This window comes from Rattus norvegicus, chromosome 6 (genome assembly GCF_036323735.1).
Source record: "Rattus norvegicus strain BN/NHsdMcwi chromosome 6, GRCr8, whole genome shotgun sequence".
Lineage (NCBI taxonomy): Eukaryota > Metazoa > Chordata > Mammalia > Rodentia > Muridae > Rattus > Rattus norvegicus.
In genome coordinates this window covers 8,863,565-8,890,250 of record NC_086024.1, presented here as the reverse complement: position 1 = coordinate 8,890,250, position 26,686 = coordinate 8,863,565, and the positions used below count along the sequence as shown (strand labels likewise).

The 26,686-nt window shown below is 38.9% G+C and overlaps 2 long non-coding RNA genes across 2 annotated transcripts in view; one reads left to right on the top strand and one right to left on the bottom strand.

Moving 5' to 3' along the window:
* The window catches only part of LOC120103454 (uncharacterized), a 41,794-nt gene extending 27,147 nt beyond the window's left edge, over positions 1–14,647 (bottom strand). Inside the window, exons 1-3 of the long non-coding RNA XR_005505621.2 lie at positions 14,061–14,647; positions 3,677–3,907; positions 908–1,027 (exon numbers count right to left, since the gene is read on the bottom strand). This is a non-coding gene — a long non-coding RNA (uncharacterized LOC120103454). The remainder of the gene's footprint in view (positions 1–907; positions 1,028–3,676; positions 3,908–14,060) is intronic.
* A 1,824-nt stretch (positions 14,648–16,471) lies between these two features.
* LOC134479299 (uncharacterized) lies at positions 16,472–25,910 on the top strand. Its single transcript, XR_010052430.1, has 2 exons — positions 16,472–19,889; positions 24,461–25,910. It is a non-coding gene; the product is annotated as an uncharacterized LOC134479299 (long non-coding RNA).
* The last annotated feature ends 776 nt before the right edge of the window (positions 25,911–26,686 follow it).

The window sequence follows — 26,686 nt, the reverse complement described above, 5'->3', positions numbered from 1 at the left end:
TTTTAAGCACTGAACTCAAATCTTCCCATTGTCATGTCAAGTTCTTTACCTACTGAACTATCTCCACAACACTAGATAATGATGTATTTATTTACAAGATGTGGTAAAGGTTTAGAGAACATACAGATATTTAGAATCTATTGAGAATGATAGTTTGTTTATCTTTTTTTGTTTTTATATATAAGTTCTTACAACTGGTTCTAAATATTCAATAATAACCAGGCTCTCATTTTGACAATCACAATTTCATGTGGCTTCCAAGTTCCTAAAGTAAAAGAACTTCCAGTCTTTCAACATGACTTGATCATGTTAGCTTTGAGTTTTTTTTTTATTTTTGTTGCTCTAAAATGACACTGAGTCCTCAAATTCTGAAATAGTCTTTGAATCCTGGAACTTTATCTTTTAATCAACAGTTAAAATAAGATGTATTTCATATACATATATATGAAATTTATTAAAATAAAAGCAGAATAAAGCAAAGATTTCTTATTGCCAAAATAGTAAATAGAAGAAGAAAAAATAAGTCCTAGCTCTTTTTTAAAAACTGAAATTAAGGAAAGGACTGAGAAATAGAGAAAAATATCAACAGTGGGCTTCAGGCAATTCTGAATTCTTAGGATCTCATGATTGGTGAAGAAGAAAAAATTCATATAGCATTACAAATGTTGCCTCTGACCTATTGGCATAAAGTCGAATTTGCCTCCTCAAACTATCCTAGCATCTTTTCCTGTATGGTTCATCCCAGCCAGTCCACCCACATTTATAAAGAGTTTGACATTGGCTTTTTGGAAGTTTCATAGACAAAATGCACTCAAACACTAGCAACGATGAATACGAGGGGAAAAGTTTTACAAAATATTTAAGCAACCACATCTGTGACCACATATTTATCTAAGGATATACGTACCTTCCATCAGCTCAAATTCTTGTAACAGTATGAAGTAGAAGCTCCACATGCGTGGTAAGGCTTATCAGGGTGCAAGAGAGATGAATAGTTTCCCTGGAGTACTCCTTACCCAAAAAGATGCTGAAGAAAGGAGAGGTTAAGTCATTAACCCACAGCCTTTTAAAATGTCAACTATAGATCCAGTACTCAGGCTCGTACCAGTCTCCGCTTGAGAATGTAAGATAATCTATGTCTGACAAAACAAGTTGAAATTTCTTGTTTTTCTTGAGAACATGCCTTTATAATCAATGATAGAACAGTTTGTTCTGGCCTCTGAAAGTACATGTTTCTCTCTAGCATTTTCTCTAAAACTGCCAGCCTTGCAACCAGCATCAGATATCATTTAGCCACAAGCATTCTATTTAGGCTCCGCTGTGCATATTTTATGAAGTTGTCCCCATGTTTCTTTCAACCCTTAATTCTGTAGAGAGGGTAAATTTAAAAAGGGTTGCCAAAAGAATGCTTAAATTGAGAAATTGTTTAAAAAAATCTGATTCCCAGATAGAGAAGTCCATCCTGAAGCAGTTAAAGGCAGAATAAATTCCAAAGACTCTTAAAATCTGAGGTATGAGGAAGGTATGCTGGGCTTGCCCATTTACTATCTCCAAGTTTTATTCATCCTCCAAAGAAACACTTGCTTGTCTGTTCCTGTTGTATGCTCAAATTTTGAGTTTGAGCTTGATAAATTTAAAATCATTTAGTATAATTTAAATGTTTAAAATTATAGTGTTTCTGGATGTGTCTTTGGGAGAGTTTTTCAGAGAAATTTAACTGAGACTCTCAAGTCACTTTGAAGTTGGGGGATAACATCCCATGTTTCTTTATACTGACTATAAAGGAAAGGAAGACAGAAAACTAAATTCCAGAAATCCCCGCCTTCTCTCTGTCCCCTCTCTCCTCTCCCCCTCTTCCTTTATGGATACAATATGATCCACTGTTTCACTCTCCCACTTTCATAATTTCCCCTCTATGGAGGCCTGTAACCCTTCAAACTGTGAGCAAACATAAACCATTTTTCTTACATTGTTAATACTTATTTACATGATATGAACCTTGTTACACAACTGTAATACAATTTTTGCTAGACATTAATTGAAAGTATCACTTGGTTTTCCTAGATCCAAGCAGAACAAGTTAAAATGTGAGAATGATTCTGGAGATTATTTCAGACTGTCTAAGGAACAATTTCCCAAAGAAAATAAAATACTGGACAATTCATTTTACATTTAGACAAAAGGGGGTACCTTTATAATATATATATATAAATATTACATATATGTATATATGTTTTAATGTATTTTATATATATTGATCCAGTCTATAAGCATGTAAATATATAACATCACATTTTAGAACCAATATTTATAACATTTTCATACCCATGACCTAATGTAAATCTTGTCAACACTCTTGAATAGATTTATCCTAAAAGGATGTTTTTCATCACTCTCTAATCCCACATAACCCTTTCAAACAAAGTGAAGAGGTAACTTCTATATTTTATTAAATTTTCTAAGAAAAATTATACCTTCAAAAACTTATGGGAAAGACTGACAGTTCTGTATATCAACAAAACAAGAATAATATTACTATTGTGGACTGTAGGAAGAGGCAAATAGAGAGCCTCCATTTCTATTAGAAATAATAACAGCAACAAAACATTAAGTTGTAAAGGACTCATCATGATGACAGCGTTATAAGGGATTTGGTTAGGTTTGTTTATATCAAAGTTGTAGGACATTCTATTGTTAGTCAGCAAAGTGAGTATACTCCTACCATTTTAACAGTAAATTAGTATGTGCACAAAATGCAATTTAATTCAGATTAAATACTTGAGACAGAATGTGGAAAATGTTATAATGTTCAATGTTGGATCCTATAAAACTTTCCCTTTTTTCAGCTTTTACCCTGTTTACTCAGGAAGTGAAAAGAAACTGGCTGTCTCTCTTGCAACCTGTGAAAGGTGAGCTGGATTGTTAATAATAGACAAGTCTCTCACATCTTAACTTGGTAAAATTTAACAGCTTCACTTGTACCAACCTCAGAATCCAAGGGAAGTATCATTCTACAATGAGATATTTTGTCTGCATTTCTCACATTCATGTTGGATTTAAAAATGTGTCCTAACTTTGCTAAGAATTTCAAGACATGAAGCAGAATCATGTCTGCAGAAATAAAGCTGAAGTTCTTAAATTGTCTTTCTCCTGATGTCTTTTAATACTAAAAAATTCAGAGAAGTGATTCACATGTATTCCTCTAATTCATGAACATAGTTTTGAATTAATTTTTTAAAGAAATATGGTACACTTTTGTTCAGGTTCTATTTTTTACAATTATAATTTTTTATTGTTTGATACAAGAATAAGTGAGCCAGGATCCACTTTTAAACCCAAAACATTCCTGAGGTCTTTCTTGTGGGTGTCACTAAGTGATATGTGTTAGAAAAGTTCTTGTCCTGGTATAAAGTAGTCTAGATTTTGCATCTAGTTCTTCATTTTCATTTTTATTACAGCCCTGCCTTAAACTGGGAGCAAAGCACAACAAAGGCTTGATTTATGAATGTGATCATCACACCTATTCTCGGGTAATGCAAAATAAAATAAAACACAGAGAAACTAGAAATCTTCTATTAAAGGATCAGTTGAGTATCAAGTTCAGAATGTGAATTTCCTGCCTCGATGCCCATAAATGTCCCTCACATGGATGAGGTGAAGGACTCAGAAAGGATACAGAATCTGGAAGTAGCATATGCAGGTGATTAAGAAGTTGTTCCTGAATTCATTGTGAGAAACTTTGCCTCAAGGCTTTCTTTCAATCCCACATCTCTGCTTTTCTTTATGACTTTATGACACATTTAGCTTCATGTTTTCATGAGGTAGGCTGCATTCTCCTGCAATTGTCAAGGTGACTTTGTGTTGATAGTAGAAGTTGATGAAGATGGAGAATCTTTGCACAGTTGTTCTAAGTCCAAAATGTTTTAAAGAAAACTGATATATTATACAATTCATAAGAACTCTTCACTGCAAGATTCACAGGTAATGTCCAAATAAAAGAGGACTCTTTAAGGCAAATGTATTTAAGAAAGACAAGGATCTTTCACAGAGATACATATATTTCTATACATTTATCAGTCTTAAGTATAGAAAAAAATTCACTTAACACCGTATTCCTCTAATTCATGAACATAGTTTTGAATTAATTTTTTAAAGAAATATGGTACACTTTCGTTCAGGTTCTATTTTTTACAATTATTATTTTTAATAAAGGAAGGCTTGAGTTAATCCTGTATATGACTATTATTTAAAAGTAAAATTCCATGCAATAATGATTCAAAAACAGAAGAAAAAATTTAAAGGAAGGAAAAAGACCTCCAAACTAATAAAAGGACCCCAAATTCCTATACTATTCCAAGCTCAAAACTGACTAGCTCTTAAAAAAAAATGACAGGAGACAAGATATAGGAAGGAAGTTAAACATATTTTCCCCAAAAATATATTCACCCAATTATAGCCCCTGAAAGGCAGGCATTTCTACTACTTCTTCAGCAATTGTCATTCCACATCAGGCTGTGGCTTCCCACTTGAATGGAATACAATTCCCTGCAGTTAGAGATGAGTGCTAGGCCAAAAATAACTGCTGGGTCTGCCTCCTGGAACACATCAGGGTTTTCCTGATCAGCACAGCACTCAAGAAACTCCTGACACAACCTTTTTCCCAGGGCAGTGTCTTCATCTGCAGATTACCCACTCATTACTTCCCTTGTCATACATTTTTAAAAAATATGTACTTACATACCAATTTATCCCTTCCTCATTATGTGTGTGCACATGCATGTGCATGTGTGTGCACGTGTGTGTGTGTGTGTGTGTGTGTGTGTGTGTGTGAGTGAGTGTATGAAAGTTAGAAGACAACTTTCATTACTCAGTTTCTCTTCTTCTATTATACGGGGTTCCATGGATCAAGCTAAGATACTCAGGCTTGGTGGCAGATACTTACTTACTGAATCTTTTTTCTGATTCTCTTTTCCAAGTATTCTTTCATTCTTAAATTTTCTTTAATTTGGTGTGTATCAGGATTTGTTTGCATGTGCAACATGAGTGTACCTAGTACATGCTGAAATCATAAGAGGGCATAGGATCCCCTGCAACTTGAGGTACCACACAAATGTGAACTGCTACGCAAATACTGAAAACAAAAGCAAAAACAAATCTCCTGTAAGAAGAGTACATGCTCTTAATTAAGGAGTCATATTTCCACCACCCTATGTATTCTTGAATTAGTAATGTTAAAAGCATGAATGTAAGAGATGAGTACCAATTCAAAAAATAAAACTACTTTAGGCTTAAACAGGAAAAGGAAATTGATTTGCATGAAAATTGTGTCATGTATTTACTATTTCATTTCTTAAGTGATAGAGTTTGTAAGTATGCTAATTTTATACATTTTTAACCTAATTTTTCATGTGTAACTGTATAGCCAACATCCAGGTAAAAAGCTATTTTGTGCTTTTTTTTTTTTTTTGGTTCTTTTTTTCGGAGCTGGGGACCGAACCCAGGGCCTTGCGCTTCCTAGGCAAGCGCTCTACCACTGAGCTAAATCCCCAACCCCTAAAAAGCTATTTTGACACAGTATATTTAATATCATATGTTACTTTTGTTCATCATTGAATGAAATCCCATTGTGTACAGTTTTTTTGTTTGGCTTACTTCATTTAGGGAGATATATATATATATATATATATATATATATATATATATATATATATATATATATATATATGACTGGCTTAAAATGATGACTATAATTGTTTCATTGTATTTAATCTTGTAAATTTATCAGACAGTATTCAACCTTCTACCGAAAATATTTTCACTATAATCAGTTCCAATGTCTTTGGTTTTTTTTTCTGAATTTCAAAACACGGATTCATTTCCTTTGGATATGCAGTTTGAAGTAATGGGTACATTTTGCTACCATGTTTCATTTTGAACAGTTTTGAAATGACTTGATATTTTAGATTGTGGTTTTAGAAGGAGGCCATGACAACTGAACTAAATGTACAAAAACTTTTGCTACAGAAAATAGTGGTGGATAGAAACTGAAGATGGCTGATGGAGTTGTTAAATGTAGTGTAAGTTCAAGCCCCTTGAAAAGATGGCAGCGAAGGGTCTGGGTGACTGAATATCAGAGTTTAAAGAGCACGAGGAAGATGTCAGGTAGTCCTCCAGCAATCATTGTCTATGGAGGAGTTCTGGGTTTGTCTTGGAGTCCTGCTCTATTTTTTCCCTAGCAAAAAGTAGGCCATGGAAAGCAGAACCTTGGGGCAAATGAGTGATGGATTACAGAGCTCTGTGCTGGAGTTCTAACTAATTAAAATGGCTGTTGGTGAGGCACATACTTATGGTTGTACACTCTGTAGCAGAAAGCATGAGCCGCACATGTACTCTGTAGCCTCAACAACACTTAACATGAGCAATCTTTTAAATTTTATCCAATTATGGAGTGGTGAATCTCATTGTACTTTTAATCCGTGTCTCATAAGGAGTAAAGACTTGGGTTACATAGTCAAGTGTTTATTACCTATGCTTCTATCTTCTCAAGAAACTGATAAGTTTTTGGCTCATATTTGATTTGTTGGGATTTTTCTTCATATTGGTTCCTATACTATGAATATAAGTCCTTACTTTTCTATATTTGGTTTGACATGTCAAACACATCTTTATTTTCTTGTCAGTGTTATCGTCTTGTTTTTGTTTCTAAACAAAATCATATGTTTTAGCCCAGATTGTCCTTAAACTCACAATTCTCCTGTATCAACCATCTTATTTCTGAGCTAACAAATCAATCCTCCCGGACCAAACTTTTACTGCTTGCCTCTTGACTGGGAATGTTACATTTTTCTTTTATAGCTAGTGCACATTATGTTCTGCTTAAAAATATTTGTCTACATCAGAGTCATGAAGACTTTCTTCCATATTTTTTCCTTAAATGTATGTAAATTGGCATTATATTTTGATATATAAATTGTCATAAATTATTGTCTAGTTACGGTATACATGATGTGATCAAGATTCATTTTCACCATGTAGATATGCAAGTGGAATAACACTAAAAATAGGAAAGATCACATTTCTTTTCTCAAACTTTATGCACATTTTTGTTATACGTAAAGCGAACATTTACTCAATAAATAACATGAATTAAGAAACATTTTAAAAACCTTGAAAATAACTCATTTAACCTACATAAGAATCCAAGACGTCTATTCTATCACAACCACATTGTAAAGGATAAAAATGAAGCACAAAGCGTTAACTAAGAGAATGCCACTTGAATAAGAATAGAAAATACATGATTCAAAAATTGCCAACCAAATCCCATGTCCTATGTTCTTCATATAATACATATACATAAGTGTCTGTGTGTGTGTGTGTGTGTGTGTGTGAGCACGCACACATGTGCCCGTGCACGCATGCACACGCACACAGGTGGGGGAGAGAGAGAGAGAAAAAGAGAGAGAGAGAGAAAGAGAGAGAGGGAGGGAGAGAGAGAGACAAACACTATATTTTTTAATATTGTTTATATTTTTATTTTATTTTTTGCATAACAGGCATATTTTTATTTATATTTTATTTTATTTACATTTCAAATGTTATTCCTTTCCTGGTAAGGTGTCAATAAGCCCCCTATCCCATACCCGCCCCTTCTTCTTCTTTGAGGGTGTTCACCTTCCTCAACCAACCCCTCTTCTCACACTGACATTCCCCTACACTGTGGGGTCCAGCCTTAGCTGGCCCAAGGGCTTCTCCTCCCATTGGTGACCAACAAGGCTACATATGCAGCTGGAGCCATGGGTCTATCCATGTTTAGTATTTGGTTAGCAGTTTAGTCCCTGGGAGCTCTGGTTTGTTGGTATTGTTATTTTTATTCACTTGTGAGCCCCTCCAGCTCTTTCAATTTTTGTCTAATTCCTCCAACGGGGGTCCTATTCTCAGTTCAAAGGGTGACTGTGAGCATTCACTTCTGTGTTTGTCACACTCTGGCTGAGCCTCTCAGGAGACAGCTATATCAGGCTCCTGTCAGTATGCACTTCTTGGCTTCATCAATATTGCCTAGGTTTGGTGGCTGTATATATTTGGACTGCATCTCCAGATGGGGCAGGCTCTGAATAGTCATTCCTTCAGTCTCTGTTCCAAACTTTGCCTCCATATCTCCTCCTATGAATATCTTGGTTCCCCCTTTTATGAAGGACTGAAGCACCTGCACTTTGGTAGTTCTTCTTCTTGAACTTCATGTGGTATGTGGATTGTATCTTGGGTATAACAAGCTTTCATGCTTGAAATACCACTTATCAGTGATACTTCACTTTTATTCACTTACAAGTGGTATACACTTATCAGTGAATGCATACCATGTGTTTATTATTTTGTGATTGGGTTATTTCACTCAGGAGGACATTGTCTAATTCTATTCATTTGCCTATGAATTTCATTAAGGCATTTTTTTAATAGCTGAGGGATACTTCATTGTGTAGATGTACCACATTTTCTGTACCCATTCCTCTGTTGAAGAGGATCTGGGTTCTTTCCAGTTTCTGGCTATTATAAATAAGACTGCTATGAACATATGTGTTCTTGTTATAATTGGAGTATCATATGGGTATATGCCATGGATAGTATAGGTGAGTCCTCAGGTAATACAATGTCCAATTTTCTGAGGAATCTCCAGACTGATTTCCAGAGTGGTTGCACCAGTTTGCAATCCCACCAGCAATGGAGGAGTGTTCCTCTTTCTCCACATCCTCACCAGGATATGTTGCCACCTAAGTTTTTGATCTTAGCAATTTGGACTGGTGTGAGGTGGAATCTCAGGGTTGTTTTGATTTGCATTTCCCTTATGACTAAAGATGTTGAACCTTTCTTTAGGTGCTTCTCAGCCATTCGACATTTCTCAGTTGTGAATTCTTTGTTTAGCTCTGAACCCCATTTTTTAATAGGGTTATTTGTCTCCCTGCAGTCTAACTTCATGAGTTCTTTGTATATTTTGGATATGAGCCCTCTTTCTGTTGTAGGATTAGTAAAGGTCTTTTCCCTATCTGTCAGTTGCTGTTTTCTCCTAACAACAGTATCCTTTTCCTTACAGAAGTTTTGTAGTTTTATGAGATCCCATTTGTCGATTCTTGATCTTAGAGCATAAGCCATTGGTGTTTTGTTCAGGAAGTTGTCTCCAGTGCCCATGTGTTTGAGATTCTTCCCTACCTTTTATTGTATTAGAATGACTGTATCTGATTTGATGTGGAGGTCCTTGATCCATGTGGACTTAAGCTTTGTACATGGTGATAAGATCTGCATTCTTCTAACATGCTGAACTCCAGTTGAACCAACACCATTTGCTGAAAATGCTATCTTTTTCCACTGGATGGTTTTAGTTCCTTTGTCGAGTGACCATAGGTGTGTGGGTTCATTTCTGGGTCTTCAATTCTATTCCACTGGTCTATCTGTCTGTCTCTGTACAAATACCATACAGTTTTTATCACTATTGCTCTGTAATACTGCTTGAGTTCAGGGATAGTGATTCCCCTTGAAGTCCTTTTATTGTTGAGGATAGTTTTAGGTATACTGGGTTTTTTGATTTTCCAGATGAATTTGAAAATCGTTCTGTCAAACTCTATGAAGAACTGGATTGGAATTTTGATGGGGATGGCATTGAGTTTGTAGATAACTTTTGGTAAAATGGCCATTTTTACTATATTAATCCTGCCAATCCATGAGCATGGGAGATCTTCTTCAATTTCTTTCTTCAGAAGCTTGAAGTTATTATCATACAGATTTTTCAATTGCTTCATTAGAGTCAAATCAAAGTATTTTATATTATTTGGAATTATAATGAAGGGTGTCGTTTTCCTAATTTCTTTCTTGGCTTGTTTCTCTTTTGTGTAGAGGAAGGCTACTGATTTATTTGAGTTAATTTTATACCCATCCATTTGCTGCAGGTATTTATCAGGTTTAGTAGTTTTCTTGTAGAACTTTTGGGGTCACTTGAGTATACTGTCATAACTTCTGCATAAAGTGATATTTTGACTGCTTCCTTTCAATCTATATCCCTTTGATCTCCTTTTGTTATCTGATTGCTCTGGCTAGGACTTCGAGAACTATATTGAATAAGTAGGGAGAGAGTGGGCAACCTTGTCTAGTCCCTGATTTTAGTGGGATTGCTTGAAGTTTCTATCCATTAAGTTTAATATTAGTTACTGGTTTGCTGTATATGGTTTTTAATATGTTCAGGTATGGGCCTTGAATTCTGGTTGTTCCCAGGACATTTATCATGAAGGAGTGTGGAATTTGGTCAAATGCTTTCTCAGCAACTAATGAAATGATCATGTGGTTTTTATCCTCAGTTTCTGTATAGAGTGGATTATATTGATGGTTTTCGCTATATTAAATCATCCCTGCATCCCTGGAATGAAGCCTACTTGATCATGATGGATGATTGTTTTGATGTGCTCTTGGATTTGGTTTACAAGAATTTTATTGAGGATGTCTGTATCGGTATTCATAAGGGAAATTGGTCTGAAGTTCTCTTTCTTGGGGTCTTTGTGGGGTTTAGATATAAGAGTAATTTTGGCTTCAGAGAAGGAATTCGGTAGTGCTCCATCTGTTTCAATTTAGTGGAATAGTTTGGATAGTATTGGTATGGGGTCTTCTATGAAGATCTGATAGAATTCTGAACTGAACCCATCTGGACAATGGCTCTTTTTGGTTGGGAGACTTTTAATGACTGCTTATATTTCTTTAGGAGTTATGGGGCTGTTTAAATGGTTTATCTGTTCCTGATTTAACTTTGGTACCTGGTATCTGTCTAGGAAAGTATTCATTTCCTCCAGATTTTCAAGTTTTGTTGAATATAGACTTTTGTAGTAGGATCTGATGATTTTTTGCATTTCTTCTGATTCTGTAGTTATGTTTCCCTTTCCATTTCTGATTTTGTTAATTTGGACACACTTTCTGTGTCCTCTGGTTAGTCTGGCTAAGGGTTTATCTATTTTGTTAATTTTTCTCAAAGAACCAGCTTTTAGTTCTATTGATTCTTTGTAGAGTCATTTTTGTCTCTTCTTGGTTGATTTCAGCTCTGAGTTTGATTATTTTCTGCCTTCTACTCCTCCTGGGTGTGTTTGCTTCTTTTTGTTCTAGAGCTTTTAGGTGTGCTGTCAAGCTGCTGATATATGCTCTCTCCACTTTCTTTCTGCAGGCACTCAGAGCTATGAATTTTCCTCTTAGCACAGCTTTCATTGTGTCCTATAAGTTTGGGTATGTCGTACCTTCATTTTCATTAAATTCTAAGAAGTCTTTAATTTCTTTCTTTATTTCTTCCTTGACCAGGTTATCATTGAGTAGAGCATTGTTCAACTTCCATGTATATGTGGGCATTCTTTCCTTATTGTTACTGAAGACCAGCTTTAGCCCGTGTTGTTCTGATCGGACGCATGGGATTATTTCTATCTTTCTGTATCTGTTGAGGCCCGTTTTATGACTGATTATATGGTCAATTTTGGAGGAAGTACCATGGAGAGAAGAAAGTATTTCCTTTTTTTTAGGATAGAATGTTCTATAAATATCTGTTAATTCCATTTGGTTCATGACTTCTTTTAGTCTGTCTATGTCTCTGATTAATTTCTATTTCCATGATCTGTCCATTGATGAGAGTGGGGTGTTGAAATCTCCTACTACTATTATGTGAAGTGCAATGTGTGTTTTGAGCTTGAGTAAGTTTCCTTTTATGTATGTATATGCACTTGAATTTTGAGCAAAGATATTTACGATTGATAGTTCATCTTGGTGGATTTTTCCTTTGATGAATATGAAGTGTCCTTCCTTACCTTTTTTAATGACTTTTGGTTGAAAATCTATTTTATTCAATATTAGAATGGCTACGCCACCTTGCTTCTTCAGACCATTTGCTTGGAAATTTGTTTTCCAGCCTTTTACTCTGAGGTAGTGTCTGTCTTTGTTTCTGAGGTATGTTTCCTGTAGGTAGCAAAATGTTGGTTTCTCATTGCGTTTCTAGTTTGTTAATCTGTGTCTTTTTATTGGGGAATTGAGTTCATTGATGTTGAGAGATATTACGGAATAGTGATAGTTTTTCCTGCTATATTCATGCTTGGATGTGAGATTATGTTCAGGTGCTTGGCTTCTCTTTGTTTTGTTGCAAAACGATTAGTTTCTTGCTTTTTATAGGGTGTACCTTGTCTCCTTGTGTTGCACTTTACTATTATCCTTTGTAGGGCTGGATTTGTAGAAAGATATTGTATAAACTTGGTTTGTCATGGAATATCTTGGTTTCTCCATCTATGTTAATTGAGAGTTTTGCTGGATCTAGTAAACTGGGCTGGCATTTGTGTACTCTTATGTTCTGTATGATATCTGTCCAGGATCTTCTGGCTTTCATAGTCTCTGGTAAGAAGTCTGGTGTGATTCTGATAGGTCTGCCTTTATATGTTACTTGACCTTTTTCCCTTACTGCTTTCAATATTCTTTCTTTGTTTTGTGCATTTGGTATTTTGACTATTATGTGACAGGAGGTGTTTCTTTTCTGTTCCAATCTATTTGGAGTTCTGTAGGCTTCTTGTATGTTTATGGGCTAGTCCTTCTTTAGGTTAGGGAAGTTTTCTTCTATGATTTTGTTGAAGATATTTACTGGTCCTTTGAGTTGGGCATCTTCACTCTCTTCTATACCTATTATCCTTAGGTTTGATCTTCTCATTGAGTCCTGGATTTCCTGTACATTTTGGGCTAGTATCTTTTCCCATTTCACATTATCTTTGAGAGTTGTGTGGATGAATTCTATGGAATCTTCTGCTCCTGAGATTCTCTCTTCTATCTCTTGTATTCTGTTGGTGATGCTTGTATCTACAGCTCCTTGCCTTTTCCTTTGGTTTTCTACATTTGGGTTGTCTCCCTTTGTGCTTTCTTTATTGCTTCTATTTCCATTTTTAAGTCCTTCTCCTGTTTGATTTTGTTTTCCTGTAATTCTTTCAGGGATTTTTGTGTTTCCTCTCTAAAGGCTTCCACTTGTTTATTTGTGTTTTCCTGTATTTCTCCAAGGGAGTTCTTTATGTCTTTCTTGAAGTCCTCCATCATCATGATCAAATGTAATTTTAAATCTAGATCTTGCTTTTCTGGTATATTTGGATATTCAGAGTTTGCTTTGGTGGGAGAATTTGGCTCCAATGATGCCATTGGTTTATATTGCTTGGGTTACTGTGCTTGCCTCTTGCCATCAGGTTGTCTCTGGTGTTACCTTGTTCTGCTATTTCTGACAGTGGTTAAAGCGTCCTATAGATCTGTGTGTCAGGAGTCCTGTAGACCTGTTTTCCTGTTTTCTTTCAGCCAGTTATGGGAACAGAGTGTTCTGCTTTTAGGTGCGTAGTTGTGCCTGTCTACTGGTCTTCAGGTGTTCCTGTGGGCGTGTTTCCTGAGTCTACCCAGCAGGTCACTTGGAGCAGAAAAGTTGGTCTTATGTCTGGTCTGGGGCCTGAAGTTGGTCCTCAAAGCCAGGTTTCAGCTCTCTTGATGGCAGCAACCACAAGGGCCTGCCCCACCTTCTCTCTGGGACCCTGTGCACAGGGTGCCCAGATGGTGCTTGGTGTTTCCTTCTAGAGTCAGAAATGTGGGCAGAAAGTAGTCTTATCTGGCTTCCCAGGCATGTCTGCCCCTCTGAAGGTCTAGCTCTCCCTCCCACGGGATTTGGGGGGCAGGGAGCTGTTTGATTGAGTCCCTTCAGATCCTGGCGGATTCTGGACCACAGAGTTCCTGCAACTTGAGTACCTCTATCTTTCTGTTCCCAGAGGCCCTATATATTTTCCTCTTGGGGCAGGGATGTGGGCAAGGATGGGCAGTACTGGCATTCTCTCCTGCCCTGCAGTCTCATGAGTGCCCACCTGTCTGGGTGATGAGCTCTCTCTCCCACAGGGTTTGGGAGCACGGAGCTCTGGGCCAGGTTCAGAGAGGTTAGGGCCCCAGCTATAAACTGGAAGTTCCCAGTCACAGAGGAATTTTGCTTTTGTGTGTCCTGAGTCCACCAGGCAGGTCACTTGGAGAAGAAAAGTTGGTCTTACCTCTGCTCTTGGGCCTGAAGTCACTCCTCAGAGCCAGGTTTCAGCTGTCTGCAAGGGTCTGGATCTTCAATTCTATTCCAATGATCTACCTGCCTTTCTCTGTACCAATACCATACAGTTTTTTATCACTATGCTCTGTAATACAGCTTGAAGTCAGGGATGGTAATTACCCAAGAAGTTCTTTTATTGTTGAGAATAGTTTTCACTATCCTAGGGGTTTTTTTTTATTCCAGTTGACTATGCAAATTGCTCTTTCTAACTCTATAAAGAAATGAGTTGATATGGCCTCTGGGATCCGGTAGATAAGGACACTGGAGCTGCAGGTCCCCTGAGCCCGAGACACTGCCGGAACCTGAAGGGACCGACCGCATAAACAGTTCTGTGCACCCAAATCCCGTGGGAGGGAGAGTTAAACCTTCAGAGAGGCAGACATACCTGGGAAACAAAAAGAGACTACACTCTGCCCACATCTCTGACTCCAGAAATGGAAATAGAAGCAACCAAGGAAGAACATAGGGAAACAACCCTGGATATAGAAAACCAAAGGAAGTGACAAGGAGCCATAGATACAAGCGTCACCAACAGAATACAAGAGATAGAAGAGAGAATCTCAGGAGCAGAAGATTCCATAGAAATCATCGACTCAACTGTCAAAGATAATGTAAAGCGGAATGGAGCTTCTTCTGTGATCCTATGATCCTGTAATCCTGGATGTTTCAGAGCACGTGGAGTCATGCTCCCTTTGAATGTTTTTAGAGTGGAAACTGAGCTAGTGCCCCAGGTCTGCTCTGGGTACAGGTTCAAACTGTGATCCTGGGTGTGATAGAGCACCAGGGAGTTGAGCTTCCTTTGGATTTTGTGGGACTGGCTTACAGAGTCAAAGAACAATGTATACTTAGGGCAGTGTTTTTGCCCAGAAGGGACCAGTGTCCCTGGCTGGGCACGGATCTTGCGTCCCTGTATCCTGGGGTACTTAGTTACTCCAACTGTTGGGGCAGATGCTATGGCTTCTCCTGTGATCCTGGGCATTTCCGAGCTACTGGGAGTCGGACTTCCTCTGGGTCTTATGGGACTGAGTGGGGAGCAGTTGCCTAAGTTCTGCTCAGAGTTGCTTTGATATTCTTTATGAATGAATTTGAAAAAAAATTAGTTTATAACATTCCCAATAATAATATGCCTGGCTTTACAGTCTTTACATATTAAAGTTGTATCCAATCTGGAAAATGGTCCTAGCTTTGAAACATCTTACATAGTTCTGGTCTGAAAAAGTCTTCATGGTAGCCAATTATGGAAGGGAACAAAGATCTAGCTGTCTGCCAGTAGAATAAGAAGTGGAGGGAGAAGAAGAGGGACGGAGGGAGGGAGGGAGAGATAGAGGGGGAGAGAGAGAGAACCTGGTTTTTGAAACCTTAAATTCAAATTCCATTCCCAAGGATACATACACATCCTTCCAACAAGGACACAGTTACTCCTTCCAACAAGAAGAGACCTACTCCAACATGGGCAGACCTTTTAATCTTCCTCAAACAGTTCATTATCTCAGAAATGAGTATATAACTATATGAACACGTGGAGGGAAGTCTCATTTAAACTACCACATTACACTCCCTGATGCATAGTCTTGTAGCCATATCATGTGAAAAATACATTCAGTCCAACTTACAACTTTTCCCATAATCTATAACAATTTTAACACTGTTTTAAAGTTCAAAGTCTCTTTTTAGACTCAATGCAATATCTTAAATATAAGTTTTTGTAAAATAAGAATAAAAAAGTATATTGCATATTTCCAACATATAATGGAAAAGAATATATGGTAGCATTACAAAAATAAAGCAAAGGGAGCATAGTGAGAACATATTAGTTGAATGCAAAATAAAAACCCAACAGGGTAAACTCTAAATTTCTGCATCTTTCTGTCTGATATCAAAATACTCTTCAGAACTTTTGTCAGCTTTGTTGCCTGTAACACTTACTTAGGTTGTGTCCATACCATTATCTGTTTGTTTTTTTGTTTTGTTTTGTTTTGTTTTGTTTTTGTTTTTTGTTTTTTGTTTTTTTTTCTGGACAAGCATCTCAGGACTTTGGCAGTTTCAACATCTCAAAGTTTCCAACACAACCCAGGATTCACCTTCACAGCTTCATGCAACAGCCTTTCCAGGGTCTCCATGCAGGACTGGAGCAGCAGCTTTCCTTAACTGGGGAGGAAGATTCCACAGCCAGTTTTTTTTTTTTTTTTTTGAGTTTCCTAATTTTATTTTATTTTTTTTTTTATTAACTTGAGTATTTCTTATATACATTTCAAGTGTTATTCCCTTTCCCGTTTCCAGACAAACATCCCCCTGCCCCCCTCCCCTTCCTTATGGGTGTTCCCCTCCCAACCCTCCCCCCATTGCCGCCCTCCCCCCATAGTCTAGCTCACTGGGGGTTCAGTCTTAGCAGGACCCAGGGCTTCCCCTTCCACTGGTGCTCTTACTAGGATATTCATTGCTACCTATGGGGTCAGAGTCCAGGGTCAGTCCATGTATAGTCTTTAGGTAGTGGCTTAGTCCCTGGAAGCTCTGGTTGCTTGACATTGTTGTACTTTTGGGGTCTCGAGCACCTTCAAGCTCTTCCAGTTCTTTCTCTGATTCCTTCAACGGGGGACCTATTCTCAGTTCAGTGGTTTGCTGCTGGCATTCGCCTCTGTATTTGCTGTATTCTGGCTGTGTCTCTCAGGAGCGATCTACATCCAGCTCCTGTCGGTCTGCACTTCTTTGCTTCATCCATCTTGTCTAATTGGGTGGCTGTATATGGGCATATACCCAAAAGATGCCTCAACATATAAAAGAGACACGTGCTCCACTATGTTCATCGCAGCCTTATTTATTATAGCCAGAAACTGGAAAGAACCCAGATCCCCTTCAACAGAGGAATGGATACAGAAAATGTGGTACATCTGCACAATGGAATATTTCTCAGCTATCAAAAACAACGAGTTTATGAAATTCGTAGGCAAATGGTTGGAACTGGAAAATATCATCCTGAGTGAGCTAACCCAATCACAGAAAGACATACATGGTATGCACTCATTGATAAGTGGCTATTAGCCCAAATGCTTGAATTACCCTAGATCCCTAGAACAAACGAAACTCAAGACGGATGATCAAAATGTGAATGCTTCACTTTAAATGAGGAAAAAGAATACCCTTGGCAGGGAAGGGAGAGGCAAAGATTAAAACAGAGACTGAAGGAACACCCATTCAGAGCCTGCCCCACAGCCAGTTTTTATTATCCTTCTTGACTCTAAAGTCAGAACTTTGTAGCCAATGCTGCCAAGTTTTTCAACTGGGACAAAGGCCTCTCCTTGACTTACATTTGCATAAGCTTTCCATTGTTGATGGTTTCCTTTCAGCCTTAAGCTTTCCTTTCTTTTCACAAGTTGGAAGCTTAGCTGGGTGGGGTCCTATCCTGTGGTACCAGTTGCTTAATTGCATTTCAGGCCTTTTAAAAATCTTCCCAGCAAGAGACTTGGCTCCAATATTACATTTCCTGAGGATTACATCTATTCTTCAAATTGTATGCCCTGTATTTCTCTTTGCCCTGCTTGCTCATTTTCAATTTCTGATCCATATAATAGTGGTCATTAATAACCAAATGAGAGATTTTTATGTTAGGCAGATTTTTACGTGAGGTCAAAAAGTCATTCATCAGAATATCACAGGAATGATCTCTAGGCTACTTACTAAAATTTTTGCCCTCTGAATCCTACCTAACTGTGCCCACATTATACAAATTGCTTTAAACATTGTCTTCCATGCTCCTTCTAGGTTGGCCCAGTTAAGTCCCACTTAAAATTTTCAAACACTTTTCTAGTCCAAATTCTTGAAGTCTTTCAACATCCTTCAAACAAAAGGATGGTCAGGTCTATCTTAATCCCTAGTATCAATTTCTGTCTTAGTTACTGTTCTAGTGATATGAGGAGATGACATGACCAAGACAACACTTATAAATGGAAGAATTTAATTGGAGTTTTGCTTAGAGTATTATACTTTTAGCCCATTATCATCATGGTGGGAAGTATGACAGAATACTAACATGGTGCTGGATCCTCAAAGGGACACACTTCCTCCAACAAGAACTTGCCTACTCCAACAAGGTCATATTTCCTAATCCTTCCAAACAGTTTAACTGGGGATTGTGTTTGCAAATTATGAGCCTATGTAAGGAATTCTCATTCAAAATACCATAGTTACCTTTGCCTTTATGAATTCTGTTTGAGGACAGTTTTAGCTAAATCAGTCATTGTAGAAAACAATGCCTGAGGGTTCTTATGAAGGCCAATGTCCCAACTAAACACTGACAACTATCTTTAATTTTAAAATTGTATTATAATATAAATTATTTGCACAAAATGGTGAACCTTACTATGACATTTTCATGCATGATACAATGTTCTTTGATTATATCTGTCAGCCATTACCCTCTTTTATTTTCTCTTCTCTGGTATACCATTCCTTTTGAAAAGTGCCCTTTCCACCCCCTCTCCCCCACACTTCTCATTAACTTTATTACTTCTATCTTTCTTATTACAAGACAGTAATGAAATTTTATGTTTCTAAGGTTAATGATTATGGATTTCTGTAATGATTTCTGCTACAAAAATTCATTGGTGAAAGATGAGAGCTACATTTATCTGTAGGTACAAGGATAAATATTTTGGAATGAGGCTTAGGTTTTACTGGTTTAGGAAATCACTACTAGTAGGTTCTCCTTGAGTTTCTACAATTGTTGAAAATGCAAAGAACAACTAACTGTCTTCTAAGTAACACATTTATAAAACAACTATGAGACTGAAGATTCAGAGACATTGGGGAAAGGGATCAGAAAATTTTTAAGGGACAGATGACCAGGATATCACCTGAAATACGGTTTTCTATGTATGATTGGTGCCTGACTCTCAATGGTATAATCACCTAAAAGAAGACCAATATAATGGTAACACCAATTGATATACCTATGTGGGTGGGGGGAAAAAATCTCAAAAGGTACCATCACCAGATGAAGAGTTATAGGAAATTAATGACTACTAAGAGGAGAGTATTTAATCTTCTAAAGGGATATGACTCCTATTAGGTTAACAAAGCTCAATTCCTCTCCTCTCTCTCTCTCTCGCTCTTTCTCTCTCTCTCCTCTCTCCACACACACACACACACACACATGAAAAGAAAATTATACGAATTCTAGGTTTATAAATATAAAAATTAAAAGAATAAACCCCAAAAGGCCACAGACCCAGGGCTAAGCCCTGCAGCCAAGACTAGCAGGCCATAAAGATAAAGGAGCACAGGAAACACTGTTCAGGCAGGACTGACAAGCCATAAAGAAAAGGAATGCAGGAACCAGCCTGAGTTAATGGGACTGATTCATGGGACGTCTGGCAGGAAGACATCTCCCCCCAGCTCACTCAGGGCCATCCTCCAGACCCTGATAAGCCCCTGACTTCTAACACGTACTCTTTCTGCTTTGTTCTCACTGCTATGTTTGAATGAGCCAATTGTATGTAACCACGCCAAAACCCCCTAGCCTTCTCTATATAACCCTCTGACTTTTGAGTTTCGGGGCCGACACCTCTGTCTCCTGCGTGGGATATGTGTCGGCCCGGAGATCTCTGTAATAGGTCTCCGTAATAAACCTCGCCTTTGCTTATTACATCCAAAATGGTCTCTCTGTGTCTGGGGTCCGCGATTTCCCAAGACTTGAGTAAGGGTCTCTCTGCGTGGGATTTTTCATAATGGGGGCTCGTCCGGGATCTGCGCGACCACCCCAGACTCCGAAGACCCCTTGGAGGTGAGTTGGATGTTTGTCTGAGTGTTTCTGTGTGAGCGGCGCCGCATTTGTCAGTCTGTGTCTGTCTGTTTTGGTTCCGCCGTGTGTGTATATGTGTGTGTCTCGGTACCGGTGAAGTCTCACTCTGGTCAGTACTTAGAGAGTGGACGTGGAGTCTCACTCTGGTCAGTACTTAGAGAGTGGAAGTGGAATCTCACTCTGGTCAGTGCTTAGAGAGTGGACGTGGAGTCTCACTCTGGTCAGTGCTTAGAGAGTGGAAGTAGAATACGTGTTAGTGTCTGTTGTCTGTATTCTGTTTCTGTGTTTGGTATCCCAGAAGCAGCTAAGGTTAAGCTGCAGTTTGGGCTAGGTACTGAAGGTACCAGGCATCTGTGAAAATTGGTTATAAGATGCTTTGTCTTGATATTGTTTGTCTGGTTTGTTTTCTGTGGTATTGTCGAGTGTCTTTTTGGCTTTTGTTTCGTTTTTAAATTTAGACTGACGACTGTGTTTAAAATCTTGGACTGACGACTGTGTTTAAAATCTTGGACTGACGACTGTGTTTGAAATCATGAAACTGTTTGCTTTGTTCGTCATAGAGTTTTACTTGGTCCTCTTGGTGCTTAAGTTAAGAGTTAAAAATAATTTGCTTGAGAAAAATTGTTTTCTGCCAGGGAGTTTTGTCTTTCTCTCTTGAGCCTCCTCCCCAAGGAGAGATGCCCCTCCCTTTACTCCCCTTGATCAGCCTAGATGCTGTTAACAGTTGTGTAAACAGACATTAACAAAAACCTTTAGGACAAAACCGCTCGTAAATAAAAAAGTTCCCCAGATTAGGCCTCCGGTATGAAACAAGTATAGTGAGTAAGAAACTTAATTTTATGGACCCCGCTCTAGTGGAGGTGTGTTGGTTGATGGCCAACGTTAATTTTTTAAAAACATAGTGTTTTATCTGTGCTTGTGCTCCCAACACACAGTAGGGGGGGAGCAAAATTAGCTGCGGAGCTGCTACAGCGAGCATGGGGACTTCTCAAGTCTCACCCAATTTTTCTGGCTCTTCAGGAGCTGTTTAAAAGGAAAAGGCTTAAGGTAAAAAGAAACACTATAGAGAGATTTCTTAGTGAATTACTACACCTTGGTTCGCGATCTCTGGGAATCTCACGATGGACAGCTGAGATAAGCTAGAAAAAGATTTAAATTTTGCTTGAGAGCAAAGATTCTTAAAGGCGGAGTTTCAGCCGGTATGGCACTTAGTGCGTAGCTGCCTAAAAGATCAGAAATGCTGTCAACAGGCTATAAAAAAAGGACAGGCTGTGTTAGAAATGCTACAGGAAAAATGATCTAAAAAGGCTGAAAGTGAGGTGAGAGAGGACTCTAGAAAAAAAAGAACAAGAAAAAAAAATTTTCTGCTTTTAGTGACCAGACCTTCAACTCTTGCTCACAGAAAGAGAGTGATCATTAGGAGAAGTTCTTTAAGGAGCCTGCCTTATCTGCTGGCCCTATTCCAAGAGAGGAGTCAGTCTCCAGCATTAAATTACTTTTCTCACTGGTCATCATTAGCATGGAGAATGCCTTTGATCCTATCCCCACAGCAGCCAGTTCCTGCCCCTGTGGTCGAAATGTCCCAGGTTGGGGGGCAGAGAAGCCCCTAAAATAGTTTCAAAGAATCTACAACAAACTGTAAAGAACTTTGTTTTGTTTTGCCAGTCAAGATTTAGAATTCAGACTTTGGCTGTGGCGAAGGTCAGGATTAATGTTTTCTTTTCCATGGGCCTTTAGCCCACTGAGAAAGTTTGGTAAAGGGCTGCTACTGAGGTCCTGAAAGCCCCAGGTAAACTGGTTACAATTCTTTTGTCAGCTGCTTAGTATCTAACACCCAGGTTCTACCGTCTCTCCATCCTTTTGTTATTAGTTGTTACTGGAAGCCTAGTGCCATTTAGAGGATGGGTCTCTTGAGCGATAAAGCCACTGAGCTGGCACTAAAGGAAGGTACTCCTTAAGGGAAAATCTAAGTCCGGAGAGACAGCCGGTAGCAGATAGGCTGCCCCTCTGCTCACTTTTCTGTTTCACAGACACAAGGCCTTTTTGTCCCAAGAAAGCCTCCTGGCTTAGCTGTGTGACTAAATGCTATTTGCCCTCTTCAGTGGACCTCTATTCTCAAGATTCCCTTGTTTTCTCACCATCCCATTTGAGATGCTTGTTAGTAACTGTTACAGGTCTTCTTTACCACCGAGGAAAGACGGAATCCTACTAGAGGCCAGAAAAAGTGTTCCAGAGATGGATAGAAGGCCCTCAGTTCTGCCTGCTCTCTTCAGACGCCTAAAGGTAGGGAGTGCCAGGTCTGCTGCCAGGCTCCAAGGGTGGGTCTCTGAGGGGCTAGAAAATGCCCCACCAATCTGGCTAAGATAAAGAAAAGATATGAAGAAAAAGTTACAAAAATTTGAAGGGTTAAGTTAAGTTGCTGAGAGTTAGTGTAAGTTACAGAGAAAGTAAGGTTAAAAAAGAAAGAGGTAAAAAGAACAGAAAGCTAGGGAAGAAAAAAGACAAAAAAAAAGAAGTTAGAGAGCTAAAGAGAGATAAAAGACAAGAGAAGAACATATACTGGCCACAGTAGTTAGGGAACCTAGGAAGATAGTACCTGACAACAGAAGAGAATTCCTGGCTAAAGATCAGTGTGCCTAATACGAAGAAAAAGGACATTGGGTCAGGGACTGCCCCAAAAAGAACAAGAGGGGACACTGGAGAGCCTCTTGGTGCTGGCTATACACAGAGATAGAAGGGAAGCCCGCCCAGTTGTTTTGTGGATACAGGGACCCAATGCTCTGTGCTCCTATGCTCCCCAGTGGGCCAATATCCAAAGACCTTGAGTACAAAGAGCTACTGACAACGAACAATACTTATAGACTGCCCGAAGAACAGTGGACCTTGGCGTGGGCCGGGTAACCCACCCACTAATTCATGGTCATCCCTGACTGCCCCTATCCCTTGCTCATGAGAAAACTGTTCTCCAAAATGGCTTACGTGGGCTAAAATGGCTGGGTGAGGCCAGGTGTATGCATATCTACAGACTATAAATGTGGAGCTTAAGACCTGTCTCAGTGCACCAGTACCTGATGCTGGGAGATGTGTGGCTTAGTGCTTTTCGGCCTGAAACACATCACTCCTGCCAGCCGGGCACTAACAATTATCACCCAATCCAGGACTTAAACTGTGATAGAGTGGCTGATGTTTTGCCTTTGGATAGAGTGTCCCTAAAGATGGGACCACTGGTCAGCTGCCATGGACTAGATTCTCCACCGGTTGGGGACAATCTGGTCACCTTGCTGCCCAATCCGGACCTGGAGCCACCACAGCACGAGTGTCAAACACTGACAGAAACACATGGGTGGAGGAAAGACCTCTGCGACTGGCTGATTGACCCCTGCTGAAAGCCGAGGACCTTGTCCACAGACGGGAACAGTTCTCTTCATGAATGAAGGTCAGAGACAAGTGGGTGCTGCCATGGTGGACAACACAATGTCATCTAGAATGGCTAAACCCCAACCCCCCCAGCACATCAGCGCCACAGATGTCTTTGCCATCTCTTAGATGCCCTGATGAAGCCAACAACTGTGAGTACTATTCATTGCTTAGGATATCAGGAGGAAAGAGATTCAGTGACATGGGACAGTAACAAAACAGATAAAGTGGCTCGAGAAATGGTTATACAGGAGCCTATCCTGGTTACAGGCCTACAAGAGACAGCCACTGGGAACTGAGATTGGACTAAGGGATGGCCTCACTTAGAATGTACAACAGAAAAAAAGGCCCAAGTTGTTTAAAAGATAAAAGGACAATGACACACTTGGGGAGAAAGCTATACCCCCCAAAGAACAAACAAAAGACTCACTTTGCCAAATTAAGAAATGGACTCATTTAAGAGATAAGAAGTTTGTCCAAATAGTTAAAATATATATAATAGACTTTAAGATTTTAGCCAAGAGAGACAGTAAAAAGTATAAGATATGTCAATAAGTAAATGCTTAACAAGCAAACAGGGCAAAGAGACCTAGAGAGTTTAGTGAAAAGTCGAAGTGAACTTCACTGAGATAAAACCAGAAAAATATAATCACAAGTATCTCCTAGTGCTTGTAGATACTTTTTCAGGAATAGATAGAAGCTTTCCTCACCAAACGAGAGACGGCCTCTACAATCATCAAGAAGATACTAGAAGAAATCTTCCCCAGGTCTAGAATGCCCAAGGTAATCTGGTCAGACAACGGCCCTACTTTCGTTGCCAAGGTAAGCCAGGGTGTGGCCAAGTATTTAGAGGTCGATTAGAAATTACATTATATTTACAGACCTCAAAGTTCAGGACAGGTAGAGTAAATAAATAAAATTTTAAAAGAGACCCTGAACAAATTGACCATAGAGACTGGCACAGATTGGGTGACACTCCTTCCCTCTTGCTCTCTTCAGAGCAAGAAATACCCCTTCCAGATTCAGCCTTACCCCCTTTGAGATCTTATATGGGGCCTCAGCTCCCCTGACTGTATTAGATGATGTTACTGAACCAACTTGTCATAGTGCCATAGTAATAATGATTTGTGTGCCAGGCTAAAAGACCTACAGGTGATACAGAAAGAAATCTGCTCACAGCTGACAGCAGCCTATGCCCCGAAGACCCCTGAGACATCCCATCAGTTCCAGGCCGGAAGCAGCTACACTGAGCCCAGACACTCGAGCCTCGCTGGAAAGGACCGTACCTGGTGCTGCTGACCACCCTGACAGCCGTCAATTCTCAGCCCTCACCAGCCGTGTACTTACTAGCTGTTAGGGCTGAGAGCTGGGACCTAGAGGGAAATTCAGTCATGTTTGTCCTGGGTTCCATCGAGATAGGTGGGGGGATAGGCTTGATTTCTATTACAAATGATGTAACATTACATATGTTAATACTCCTAACACTTCTTGGGACTGTGCCTCAGGGATCACTACCTGTATAAGTTTAAAAGTTCTGAAAGACAGTAATGACCTTGGTGTATAGGTTTAGATAGTGTCCAGATAGAATCCTGATGCCAAAGACTTTTTAGCTGACCTCCAAGAATACCTAACCTCCCTCTCAGAGGTAGTCCTTCAAAATAAGAAAAGATTAGACCTGATATTCCTTAAAAAAGGAGTCTGTGTGCTATACTGAAAGAAAAATGTTGCTTCTATACAGACCATTCAGGAATAATTAAAGACTCCATAAATAAACTTAAAAAAAGGTTAGACAAAAGACAGACAAGAAAACACATCAGAGATGGTTCGAGAGCTAGTTTAGTAGATCTCCCTGGATGACTACCCTACACTCTGCTACAGCTGGGCCATTATTAATAATTTTCTTGGTTTTAGTTTTTGGCTCCTGCGTGACAAACAGGTTAATTGCTTTTGTTAAAAATTGAGTGGGTGCTGTGCGGTTGATGGTTGTGAGACAACAGTACCAGTCAGTTAGGACAACTGGTGAGACCAAATAAGACTTGATATCAAAATTCTAAGATTAGAATTATTTAATAGGAGAAGACGGGAATGAAAAGAAAATTATACGAATTCTAGGTTTATAAATATAAAAATTAAAAAAATAAACCCCAAAAGGCCACAGACCCAGGGCTAAGCCCTGCAGCCAAGACTAGCAGGCCATAAAGATAAAGGAGCACAGGAAACACTGTTCAGGCAGGACTGACAAGCCATAAAGAAAAGGAATGCAGGAACCAGCCTGAGTTAATGGGACTGATTCATGGGACGTCTGGCAGGAAGACATCTCCCCCCAGCTCACTCAGGGCCATCCTCCAGACCCTGATAAGCCCCTGACTTCTAACACGTACTCTTTCTGCTTTGTTCTCACTGCTATGTTTGAATGAGCCAATTGTATGTAACCACGCCAAAACCCCCTAGCCTTCTCTATATAACCCTCTGACTTTTGAGTTTCGGGGCCGACACCTCTGTCTCCTGCGTGGGATACGTGTCGGCCCGGAGATCTCTGTAATAGGTCTCCGTAATAAACCTCGCCTTTGCTTATTACATCCAAAATGGTCTCTCTGTGTCTGGGGTCCGCGATTTCCCAAGACTTGAGTAAGGGTCTCTCTGCGTGGGATTTTTCAACACACACACACACACACAATTAAAAAAGTCATGAACGTGAAAGGTTGAAGGAGGAACAAAGGAAATTAGAGTGAGGTATGGAAATGATTGTAAATACAAAACTCATACACAGAATTCTAAAAAAAAATAAACAAACAAATATACACAAACACAAAAAAAACTAGAACAAATACTTTTAGGAGTTAGCGCAAAAATTTCTTGTAACTCAAGTTCCATGTAACTCTAAGACACGATCTTCTGGTGGACATATATGCTCAGATGTACATACACGTATATCTATAGATAATATTATAGATAATTAAATAGAGATAATTACTAATAATTTTTTTAAAATGTTTAAGATTGAGCTGTTTTCATTATGTAAAACAAAATTTCTCTGGACTTCACAATCAAAGAAGAGAAGAAAAAGTAAAATTTGGGGTTAGAAAAACATTGTTTATCCTAAATAACACAATAAACAAGTTGATATTTTAAGTACCCTTATTGTTAATCTGACTCCAGAATAATAATTTATGCCATTTCAAGCAAAAAAAAAATGCTAGAGTTATACATTGTTTTATACCAGTTAGAAAATAATTTTAAATTATCATTTTCTTTCTTTCTTTCTTTTTTTTATTAATTTGAGTGTTTCTTATTTACATTTCAACTGTTATTCCCTTTCCCGGTTTCCAGGCCAACATTCCCCTAACCCCTTCCCCTTCCCT